The 12228-nt window shown below is 37.8% G+C and overlaps 1 protein-coding gene across 4 annotated transcripts in view; it reads left to right on the plus strand.

Moving 5' to 3' along the window:
- CCDC15 (coiled-coil domain containing 15) overlaps positions 1-12228 on the plus strand; it is a 57271-nt gene that overhangs the window by 27233 nt on the left and 17810 nt on the right. The gene's annotated exons all lie outside the window — the stretch shown is intronic.

The following is a 12228-nucleotide window of genomic DNA, read 5'->3' on the forward strand; positions in this document are numbered from 1 at the left end:
CATCTGTAGTACTGTATTAAATTTTGAGAGAAACGTTTGAGGAAGACTAATGATGATAGCTCCCATTCAGGGTCTTAAAGTTTGAAAGATACTTTACCTGTATTATTTTATTTATACCTAATGACATAGGCAAACTAAAACATGTGCCAAAGATAGTGAGCAACATGGTTAGGGAAATGGAAAAGTTAAGGGGATAGGAGAATGTGTCATATGAGTATCATTTGAAAAAATGGTTGAGAAGAGAAAACTTTGGAGCAGGGAGAGGACAAGTATTTGAAGGTGTTAGATTTGTTTTGCATGTTCCGAGACAGCAGAACCTAGGCCCTCTAGTTGGCAGAGCTTGCAGAGGGACATCTGGATTTCACAAAGGAAAAACAATTAAAGTTGTCCAAAATGTCAGTGACTGGCTAAGAAAATAGGCTTCAGAGACTCAGTGTTGTAGAAGGGCTCTTTTCTTGGTTAGGTATATGTTGAATTAGATGACCCTTCCAATTCTTAGGTTCTTTGATTTTATATCTTTCACTGACTATCAGTTTATTTAATCTGAATAGATAATCCTTGTCTTCTCTAGCCTCATTAATAGGAGTAGGAGGCATTGCCCAGGAAGATATTGATAAAGGCATTCTCCTATTAATTTCTAAAACAAATAGACTTAATAGTTGATTTTTAAAAATTTAATAAAAAGATTCTTACTTTTTAAGGAGCCTTTTAAAAGAAGATCCTCTGTTGTATTAAATAGTTTAGAGGGGTAGAAGAACTTCCTAAAGTAATAAGAGCCACCACCAATTGTTCAGTAGTTATGTGTGGATGGATACAAGACCATGCTTAGACTCTGATTAAATTATGATGTAAATGAATGGGAAACTATCACATTGTATTGGATAGTTTACACTATTGTGTAATTGGATTGGATAGTTTTATTATCTCTGAATTATTATTATCTCTGAATCAACAAACATGTATTAGTCCATTTGGCTGAAGTGGAGGCAAGCTTGTTGGGTGTTTTATGTCTAATCTAAATCTACTAATGACATAGTCAATGGGTAATTCTTCTTTGGAATGAATTTTCTGCTGACCTGACATGTACGAACAACAACTTTCAGATTCTTTGAGAGCATTTCTGCTTAAAGCTTTTGTTTTGTTATTCAGTGATATTTTTCTCTTTTTGTTGGTCTTTACTGTTCACAAGTAAATTAGGAAGTCCTTTTACTGTCTTAGAGGTGACATTAGAAGACCTTCTTTGTTAATAAAAAAAAAATATATATATATATGTGTATTTATGTATAGATATATAAATATATCTTCAGCTAACTGAAGATATTTTTAAAAATAATTTTTTGGCTTTCTATGCGAAAGTCCTTTTTGGGTTCTCGGTGCAGATAATATATAATTTAATGACTTGATGATACAAGAATTTTGGAAGCATCCTGAAGTGATTATATCTAATCTAGATGCTTTAGTACTAAAGCTGGAACCCCAGGTACTATTCTAAGGTCCTGATAATTTGGGAAAGGTGGTGTGGGGGGCTCCTCTGCTTTCAACCTGAATGCTGCTGAGGGTCCTTTTGTTGTAACATAGAGCCTTAGGAGGTTCCACAGAAATTAAAGGTTCTAGAATGTATTCTTCATAATTCTTTGAAAGTTTTGGCATGTCTTCTAATTTGAATTTCAAAAACATTTCACTCAGTTAATTCCAAGCCACTAAGGAGCCCCAAATGAGGATGCAATTAATTTGAGATAAGGCCAGCCAAATCCACAGGATTTAAATTATATATGTCATACTAATACTGCTATCATATGTGTGTCTGTATATGTATATGGCTAAATCATCTCACTAAATCCACCTTAGTTTTTAGGAAGCATTACGCTTCTTAAGCTGCTTTTCATCTTGTTTTAAGCCTTCAGAGTATACTGGGCCCAGAGTTGCTGCTTCCCTTGAAATTGTCATATAGTTTTCAGGGATCTAAGAAGGGGACCACTTCTCAGGAAGGATGCTATTAGAATTCATAGATTAGCGGAGAAGGGACAGATGTACAGAGAATGAAATTTAAAATACCAACAATATTAGGGGCTGCATGGTATTGTAGAAAGAGCACATGGATTTATCATTAAGTTTGGCTCTCAGTTTTGCTACTTACTGCCTTTGTGACCTTAGGCAACTCACTTAACTTCTGGACCTCAGCCTTCTCATTTATAAAATGGAGTTGGGACTTCTTGGACTATAGATAGTGTCTTTTTAAAAATTTTTTTGTTCTTGTGAGTTCTGAACTGTTTTCCTCCCTCCTCACTCCACACTAGAGAGAGCCACCATTTCACATACACACGCTATGCATACTTCTACTTATCAGTTCTTTCTCTGGAGGTAGATAGCATCTTTTTTCATAGGTCCTTTGTAGTTGATTTGAATATTTATAATACTTAGAATAACTTAGTTGTTCATAGTTACTCTTTGAACATTATTGCTGTTACTGTATACAGTGTTCTCTTGGTTTCAGTTTTCAATATTTCATGCAAGTCTTTGCATATTTTTCTAAAAATCAACCTGCTCATCATTTCTTATGGTGCAGTAGTATTCTATCATGGTCATTTATCACAACTTGTTTAGCCATTCCCCAATTGATGGGCATCCCCTCAATTTCTAGTTCTTTGCTACCACAGTAGTATTGCTGGGTCAAAGAGTATGCACAATTTTATAACTCTTTGGGTATAATTCCAGATTGCTCTCCAAGGTGGTTGGATCAGTTCACAGTTCTACCAACAGTTTATTAGTGTTTCAATTTTTCCACAGACTGTACATGTTTTCTAAAATCTCTACAGGTCTGAATCCTATAAAATTTTAGCTCAATTATAGTTCTGACCTTAGCTTTAACCTGTATACCACCTGATTTTTTTTTTATAGCTCCACACAGTTATAATAGTACTTAAAGTTTATGGTCCTAAAGAATCTTCTTAAAGACAGAAGTGAAATTACCCCCTTTTTAAGTCTCAGAAACCTTTTCTATCATATCATCTTGGAGAGCTTCTGTTCTAGTGTTATTATATTTTGAAAAGAAATAGAAACAATGCTAATCTTTGTAGTAGTACAACAGGAAGAAGTCCTTGGAGTTAAAGGGCAGACCAGAAGTGAAGCCAAAAGGAAGGATTTTCAGGTTTCAACTTTGCAATATGTATTTACTAAATTTACTAAATCTTTGGCATAGACATATGGAAGAAGACCAAGAGCAATGACAAGAGCTTATGATTTGGTGCTGGAATTATTATGAGAATACATTGGGGATTTAGAATTTACCAACAGTTTTACTTCATTTTAAAGACAGAAAATTTAAATTAATTGGAACCTATTTTTTTGTATGTTTGTGCAACTAGTCTGTGTACCAGATTTTAAGACATTTTTGGAGGCATTTTAATTTTAACCTATTTGCTGACAACCCTTGACTTTGATTTCAGAATGATTTGGGGGAGAGGGAGCATTTTATTTACTATCCGTAATCGCATTCAACAGCATTTTTTAAAAGTCAGATATTTTAAAGTATAGCCATCTGCCTTAGATCAATTCCTATTATGATGAATTTAGAATATATTTTAATAGATTAAAAGTGTATTTGCCTAAAAACTCTAGACTGAGTCTCTTTTATTTTCTTATATTTTCAGTATATACAATAGACCCAAGAGCAAAATCTATTTTATGAGCTGATAGTCTTATTATTAAAGTAGAAAGTGTTCAATTTAAAGTCAGAGGACCTGGTTTCAATTTCTGGTTCTCGCATTTATTATGCATGTGACCTTGGACAAGTTATTTTATCTAGCCCTCAATTTGCTCTTTCATAAAATGAGAAGGGTTGTAAAATGACTGCTACAATCCATTTTAGCTCTAAAACTATTATCCTAAGAATTTGAAGAGTTTTCAGATAGAAACGGATTTAGATTTGTTCTCTAGAGGGCAGAATAGTGGATTGAACTTGCAGAGAGGCATATTTGACTTGATACAAAGAAAAACTTCTTAGTAATTAAGACTGTCCAAAAGTAGAATGTTTTACTTTTCAAAGTATCGGGCTCTTCAGTGGAGATCTTCAAGTGGATAGATGTCCGGGAAATTTCTATTCAGATAGAGTTTATACTAAATGACCTCTGAAGTAGCTTTTGACAAAAATTCTGTGAATGAGAAAAGATTTATTATCTATAGAAAAATTATTAATATTAGTGGCTACCAATTTTTGGATGTTGGTACTCCATTTGATTCGATTTTGTGATATGTTCTCATTGCCAGAAATATTGTGTTAGCATATATATGTTTTCAAATAAAAATAGATTAGACTTAATTTTATTTTGATTTAACTATAGTCCTTGAGATAATTGAAAATAACTTTGTATATTTCAAAATGAGGTTTGGGAATCACTAATTTAGACCTTAGCAGCAAAAACTTTTAACCAAGATTAAGAATATATTTAGCTACTGACAAATCTGTGATCACATCAGTGTAATTACTACTTTTAACAGGGATCATAACCAATCTTTACCTGCCCATATTGTACAGCTCTTGTCTATTAGAGGCAGCTGGTGGTGCAGCGGATAGAGTACTAGGCCTGGAGTCAGAAAGACCTGAACTCAAATCTACTTCAGTTGCTTACTAGTTTTGTGATCCCGGGCAAGTCATTCAACCTCTTTTTGCCTCAGTTTCCTTAACTGCAAAATAGGCATAGTTAAAAAGCACCTATCTGTCACAGTTGTTGTGAGAATTAAATGAGATAATAGTTATAAAAGCATTGAGCATGGTGCCTCGCATATAGTAGGTTCTGTATAAATGCTTATTCCCTTCCCCTATGTTCCGTAATTCTTTCATAGGAGATCCACCCAGACTCTTGACATTGCATTGGCATCAGTAAAGTATACATTCTTGCCACATGACTCCTCCAGCTCCTTTTCTGTCATTCTTTTACACGACTTAAGAGAATTCTTCATTGATAATGTGTTATAGGCTATTCACCCCTAACATGTATCCCCAACATTGTTCTTTGTATAACTCAACCTTTAATGTTTTTCTTTTTTTTTTCTTTTTGGAGGGGGAAAGGCAGAGCAATTGGGGTTAAGTGATTTGCCCAAGGTCACACAGCTAGTAAGTGTTAAGTGTCTGAGGTTGGATTTGAATTCAGGACCTCCTGACTCCAGGGCCAGTGCTCTAGTCACTATACCCTCTAACCGCCCCTATGTTTTTCTTTTAAAAACATTTTTATTAATGTATTTTATAGCATTATTATTTCCCTATATACTCTTCTTCAGTTTTTTTACCCCCTTCAGCTTTCTTTGAAACAAATTAAAATAGTTAAACAAAAATAACCAATACAGTAACTCTTTCTGCCACAGTCAGCATCCATAGTCCTCTAACCTCTCATTTATTTCAAGTTTAGTTGCCTTTCTGCTGTGTTTTTATTTACATTATTGTCATCTCTCCTCACTCTGGTCCTTAACATAGCTGACCAAGTGATTTTCTTTAAGCACTGGTCTGACTGTGCCATTCTTCAACTCAATAGACACCTTATCAAGATTCACCTCCAAGATAATCTTGTTTCTGATTCTACAGCTCTCAGTTTTCCTTATAGTCCAACTCTCACAGTCGTACATTGCTACTGTAAAAACTCTAACTTTGACTATACAGACCTTTGTTGGCAAATTGATGTCTCTGCTTTTTAGAATGCTATCCAGATTTACCATAGCTTTCTTCCCAACGAGCAAGCCTCTTTTCATTTCATGGCTGTAGTTGCCATCTGCAGTGATTTTGGAGCCCAAGAATATAAAATCTGACACTGCTTCCATTTTTTCTCCCTTTGTTTGCCAGGAAGTGATGGCACCAGTTGCCAAGGTCTTAGTTTTTTTTATGTTGAACTTCAAGCCAACTTTTACATTCTCCTCTTTCACTTTCATCAAGAGGTTTCTTAATTCCTCTTCACTTTCTGCCATCAGAGTGGTATCATCTGAAAATCTGAGATTTGTTGATATTTCTCCCAGCAACCTTAATTCTGGCTTTTGATTCATCCAGCTTGGCATTTCACATGATGTACTCTGCATATAAGTTAAATAAATAAGTTGACAATATAGAGCCTTGTCATACTCCTTTTCCAGTCTTAAACCAATCAGTTATTCTGCGTTCAGTTCTAACTGTTGCTTCTTGGCTCACATACAGGTTCCTCAGGGGACCAGTAAAATGATCTGGGACTTCCATCCTTTTGAGGACTTGTCACATTTTGTTGTGATCCACACAGTCAAAGCTTTAGTGTAGTCAGTGAAGCAGAAGTAGATGTTTTTCTGTAATGCCCTTGTTTTCTCCATAATCCAGATATTATTGACATTTTGGTCTCTAGTTCCTTTGCCTCTTTGAAAACCAGCTTTCTTTTCTTGTATTTCTCTGTTCACATATTGTTGAAGCCTAACTTGCAGAACCTTAAACATAACCTTGATGGTGTGTGAAATTAACATAATTATTTAGTGATTTGGACATTCTTTGGCAATGCCTTTCTTTAGGATTGGGACATAAACTGATTTTTTCCAATCTTGTGACTACTGTTGAATTTTCCAAATATGCTAGCATATTGAGTACAGCACTTTAACAGCGTCATCTTTTAGGATTTTAAATAGCTCTGGTGGAATTCTATCACCTGCACTAGCCTTATTGTTAGGCCCATTTGACTTAAGTTTCCAAAAAACCTCATCAGATAGCCATTTTGCTTTCTTGCTCTTATTTTTCTTAGGAATGTCTTTTGTTGCTGCCACCTGTAGTTTTGTGCATATTTCTTCAGGTACTCTATCTACCAGATCTAATCCCTTTAATCTATTAATCACCTCCACTTCATATTCATAAGGGATATTATTTAGGTTATATGTGTGTGTGTGTGTGTGTTCTGATGGTTTTCCCTACTTTGTTCAGTTTGACTCAATTTTGCAATAAGAAGCTCATAATCTGAGCCACAGTTAACTTCAGGTCTTGTTTTAACTGACTGTAGAGAGCTTCTCTACCTTTGGCTGCAGAGCATATCATCAATATGATTTCTATATTGACTATTTGGTGATATCCTTGTGTAGAGTCATCTTTTGGATTGTTTAAAAAGAGTGTTCGCTATGACCAGTGAGTTATCTTGACAAAACTCTATTAGTCTCTTCTCTGCTTCATTTTATATTATAAGGTCAAACTTCCCTGTTACTCCAATTATCTTTTGATTTTCTACTTTATCTCTTATGCTGAATATGACATCTTTTTTATTGGTGTTATTTCTAGAAGATTGTCATAGGTTTTCATAGACCTGATCAACTTTAGTCTCTTTATTTTTTTTTTAAAGCAATCAGGGTTAAGTAACTTGCTCAAGGTTACACGGCCAGTTATTTTTGGGTGTTTGTGTTTGTGCTGAGTGTCTGAGCCCGGGATTTGATCTCCAGGTCATCCCAACACTGGAGCCGGTGCTTTTTACTCGCTGAGCCACCTGGCCGCCCCTAAGCAATTGGGGTTAAGTAACTTGCTCAAGGTTACATGGCCAGGTGTTTCTGGTTGGATGCTAAGTGTCTGAGCCCAGGATTCGATCTCCAGGTCATCCCGACACTGGAGCCAGTGCTCTTACTCACTGTGCTAACTGGCCACTCCTAACTTTAGTCTCTTTAGCATCAGTGGTTGGAGCATAGACTTCTATTACTGTGATGTTGAAAGGTTTGCCTCAGATTGGAACAGATATCATCCTGTCATTTTTGAGATGATATCCCAGTACAGATTTTCTCACCTTTTTATTGACTGTGAGGGCTACTCCATTTCTTCTAAGGGATTCTTGCCCACAGTAGTATACATAGTGATCACCTGAATTAAATTCTCCTATTCTTGCATTTTTAAGTTCATTGACACTCAAGATGTTGATGTTTAATTTTTCCGTCTCCTGTTTGACCACATCCAGCTTACCTTGGTTCATAGATCTGACAGTCCAGGTTCCTATGTAGTACTGATCTTTGGAGCATTGGACTCTCCTTTCATCACCCATCGCTACATTAGTACTGGAGCTACTTGTAGTTGTCCTCCATACTTCCTTAATGGCATGTTAGATACCTTCTAACCTTAGGGGTTAATCTTCTGATGTCATCTCTTTTATCATTTTAGTTCTGGGTTTTCTTGACAAAGATACTAGAGTGGTTTTCCATTTCCTTCTCCAGTGGATCTCATTTTGAAGGAACTCTTACTATGACCTGTCTGTCTTGGTTAACCCTGAATGGCATAGTTCATAGTTTCTTTGAGCTATGCAGTCCCCATGCCACTACAAGGCAGTGATCTGGGGGAGATCTCCCTGCTTCAAATGCAGCCCTTTTTACACCTTCCTAATCAATTGACTATCTCCCTTTTACAGACCTTTTCATCCCACCTCAACCTCCCATAACTCCCTCTCTTCCAACCCTCTTACCTGAGAACCTTGCCCCATATTTTTTTTGTTTTGTTTTCTATGTTTTATTTTATTTTCTTAAATATTTCTCAATTATATCTTTTTTAATGCTATATTAGCTTCTGATTTACTTCATTTCCACCAGATTTTGAGTTACAAATTTTCTCCCCGTTTTTCCCCTACCCACCTCCCCAAAATAGCAGTCCCACAGGATATCCCCTCCTCCAATCTGCTCTCTCCCATATTTTCTCCCATATCCCTTTTGACTTTTCCAGTGGATCTTCACTCCCCAGTGCCTGTATATCTTATTTCCCAATTACATGTAAAATAGTATTAATAATATATATATGTATGTATTTGAGTATTTGATTTTAAAACTTTGAATTCCAGATTCATTCCCTTCCTCCCTTGTCACCCACCCTTACTGGGAAGATAAGCAGTTCAGTATAGGTTGTACATGTGTAGCTAATGTAAAACAATAACATAGTAGATATATTGTAAAAGACTGACTATATTTCCCTCCCGACTATCCCACCTCCCACTTGTTCTATTCTCTACTTTGATCCTGTCCCTTTTCAAAAGTGGGTGCTTCCAACTTCCCTCCCCCCGAGCCTGTCCTCCCTTCCATCATCCCCCCCTCCCATCTCCTTCCCCCTACTCTCCTGGAGGGTGAGATACCCTATTTAGTGTCTATTTCATTCCCTCCTCAAGCCAAATTCAATGGGAATAAGGTTGACCCATTCCCTTTTGCCTTCCTATTCTTCCCCTCCATTGTAACCATTTTCCCTTGCCTCTTCTATATGAGATAGTTTACCCCATTCTGTCTCTCCCCATCTCCTCTCATTATATTCCTCTCGCACCTCTTAATTTCACCTTTTAAGTATCATCCCTTCCTGTTAAATTGGTCCTGTGCCCTCTATCTATGTATACCTGTAAATATATATATATATATTTCTTATCCCTTCAACTACTGAGAAAAGTTTCATAAGTTACAATTTTTGTTTTTCCATGTAGGAATATTAATAGTTCAACTTTGATAAGTTCCTTATGATTTCTTTTCCCTCTTTACCTTCTCATGCTTCTCTTGCTTCTTGTATCTGAATGTCAAATTTTCTATTCAACTCTGGTTTTTTCAGCAAGAATGCTTGAAAGTCCTCTATTCCACTGGATGACCATATTTTCCCCTGAAACACGATACTCAGTTTTGCTGAATAGGTGACTCTTGGTTTTAATCCCAGCTCCTTTGACCTCCAGAATATCATATTCCAGGCCCTTCGGATATCCCCCAGTGTAGAAGCTGCCAGATCCTGGGTTATCCTAATTGTGTTTCCACAATATTCAAATTGTTTCTTCCTGACTGATTGTAATATTCTCTCCTTAATCTGGGAATTCCGGAACCTGGCTATAATATTCCTAGGAGTTTTCTTTTGGGATCTTTTTCAGGAGGTGATCGGTGGATTCTTTCAACCTCTATTTTGCCCTCTAATTCTAAAACATCAGGGCAGTTTTCTTTGAGAACTTCCTGGAGGATGATTTCTAGGTTCTTACTTTGATCATGGCTTTCAGGTAGTCCAATAATTTTTAAATTATCTCTCCTGGATCTATTTTCCAGGTCAGTGGTTTTTCCCATGAGATATTTCACATTGCCTTCTGTTCTTTCATTTGTTTGGATCTGTTTAACAGCATCTTGATTTCTCATAAAATCATTAGCTTCCGTTTGCTCCAATCTAATTCTCAAGCAATGATTTTCCTCATTGAGCTTTTGAGATTCTTTTTCCATCTGGCAAATTTGGCTTTTTAAAGCATTCTTCTCCTCATTGTCTTTTTGAGCCTCTTTTGCCATTTGAGTTAGTCTATTTTTTAAGGTGCTATTTTCCTCAGTCAAGCTGTTGACTCTCATTTTGTAATTTTCTCGCATCGTTCTCATTTCTCTTCCCAATTTTTCCTCCGCTTCTCTTATCTGCTTCTTAAGGTCCTCTATGGCCTGTAACCAGCTCGTATTTTCCTTTGAAGCTTTTGGTGCAGGAGTTCTGACTTCACTGTCTTCCTCCTCTTCCATGCTTTTCTCCTTTTTGTCCCCAAAATAGGAGTGTAATGTTGGAATCTTCTGTCTGCTTTGTTTCCTTTGCCTGGTCATGTTGCCCCTCAGTCACTTGACCCCTGGGCTTTTTGCCACAGTAGGACTCTGCCACCAGACAGGGGAGCTTTCATCCCAAATGCTGGGGTTGTCTCAGCTGCCTGAGGTATTAGATGGGTGCCTTCTCTGAGGTCTCCACATGCTCTGGCAAGCTGGACACACACCCCAGGACCTCCACCCTAGACTGTAATCCAGATCCAAGCAGGTTAAAGCAAGAGCTATTACCCCTCAGACTGGTGCTTGGTCCCCCTACACTCTGCAGGCCAGGAGCTGAAGCTGCCACATGGCACTGGCTGGCTGTGCCGGTGTTTCTGCAGCTTCTTGCCCTGGGGGCAAAAGCCAGCACTCCCATTTACTGGGTCCCAAAGTCCAGACTGCACTGACCTCTCACTTTGTCCTTTGCATCTGTGTGTTGATAAATCTGGAAACAGCCACAGCTGCTACTGATCTGGAGTCCCTCCAGCTGGAGGCTGGTGAGGCCCACCCTGGGGCTAATGCCTGGTTGTGCACTGTGCTGGCCTATTCCTGCCGGCCTGCTGGGCTGTCCTCAGCGAGAGGTTAGCTTATCTGTGTCATTTTGCAGGTTCTGCAGCTCCAAAGTTTGTTTAGAGTCCCATTTTTACATGGATTGGGGAAGGTGGAAGCCAGAGCAGTGGGGAGGTCCTGCTTCTACTCCGCCATCTTGACTCCACCCCCCTTGCCCCATATTTCTTAACCCTGGTCTTCATTTACATCACTCAGATGTCTTCTAACACTGTCTCCTCCTTCACTTCTGTTTCACACAAAGACATAATGTTTCCAAAGCTATCTCCTTTGAATGGGGACCATTTCCAGTCATCCCGATCTATATCTTGCCAACTGGACCCAGATGACTCTGGAGGAGAAAGTAAGACTGGTGATTTTGCACAGCCCTCCCTCACTTAAATCCCGTTCACTTTCAAGTCATGGCGTCATCTTTCTGATGTCATTGTCCTCTTTGAGAACAAAGGACAGATAGCAACAACAACTCTTCTGTATGCATAAATGATTCTATTCCATTCCTTCTTCTCCAATAGATTGCCCGGACTATTATCTCTACTGCCTACAAACATATCCATATCTCCCCCATCTTCAAAAAACCTTCACTTGATCCTTCCATCTCCACTGGCTATTGTCCTATATTTCTCCTGTCTTTTAGCAGAATTCCTTGAGAAAGCTGTCTGCAATAGGGGCCTCTACTTCTCTTTTTCTTCTCTTCTTAGCTCTATTTCAATCTGGCTTTTCACGTCATCATTCAACCAAAATTGCTCTTTACAAAGTGCCCAACTTCCCTATTACTACTACCCTCCTAGTCATCTAGGCTTGAAACATAAGTGTTATCCTCAACTCACTCTCCTTCCTTTCCCTATATCCAATCTATTTTAAAATTCTGTCATTTCTACCTTTGTAACATTCCTTATAAATCCCTCTTTCTCCCCTGACACTGCCACCACACTGGTATAGACCCTTATCATTTCATGCCTGGACTGTTGCAATACTTTGCTTGTTGTTTATCCTGCCACAAATCTCTTCCCAGTGCAGTCCATCTTCCATTTAGCTGTCAAATTGATCATTCTGAAGCACAAGTCTGACCATATCACACTTTCCCCCATTTAATAATTTCTAGTGACTCCCCATTACCTCCAGGATTAAATATAAAATCCTCTG

The sequence above is a fragment of the Petaurus breviceps genome, unplaced genomic scaffold (assembly GCF_028583685.1).
Source record: "Petaurus breviceps papuanus isolate PSGF00001 unplaced genomic scaffold, PetGlider_PUasm1.0 91133, whole genome shotgun sequence".
In the NCBI taxonomy this organism is placed as follows: Eukaryota; Metazoa; Chordata; class Mammalia; order Diprotodontia; family Petauridae; genus Petaurus; species Petaurus breviceps.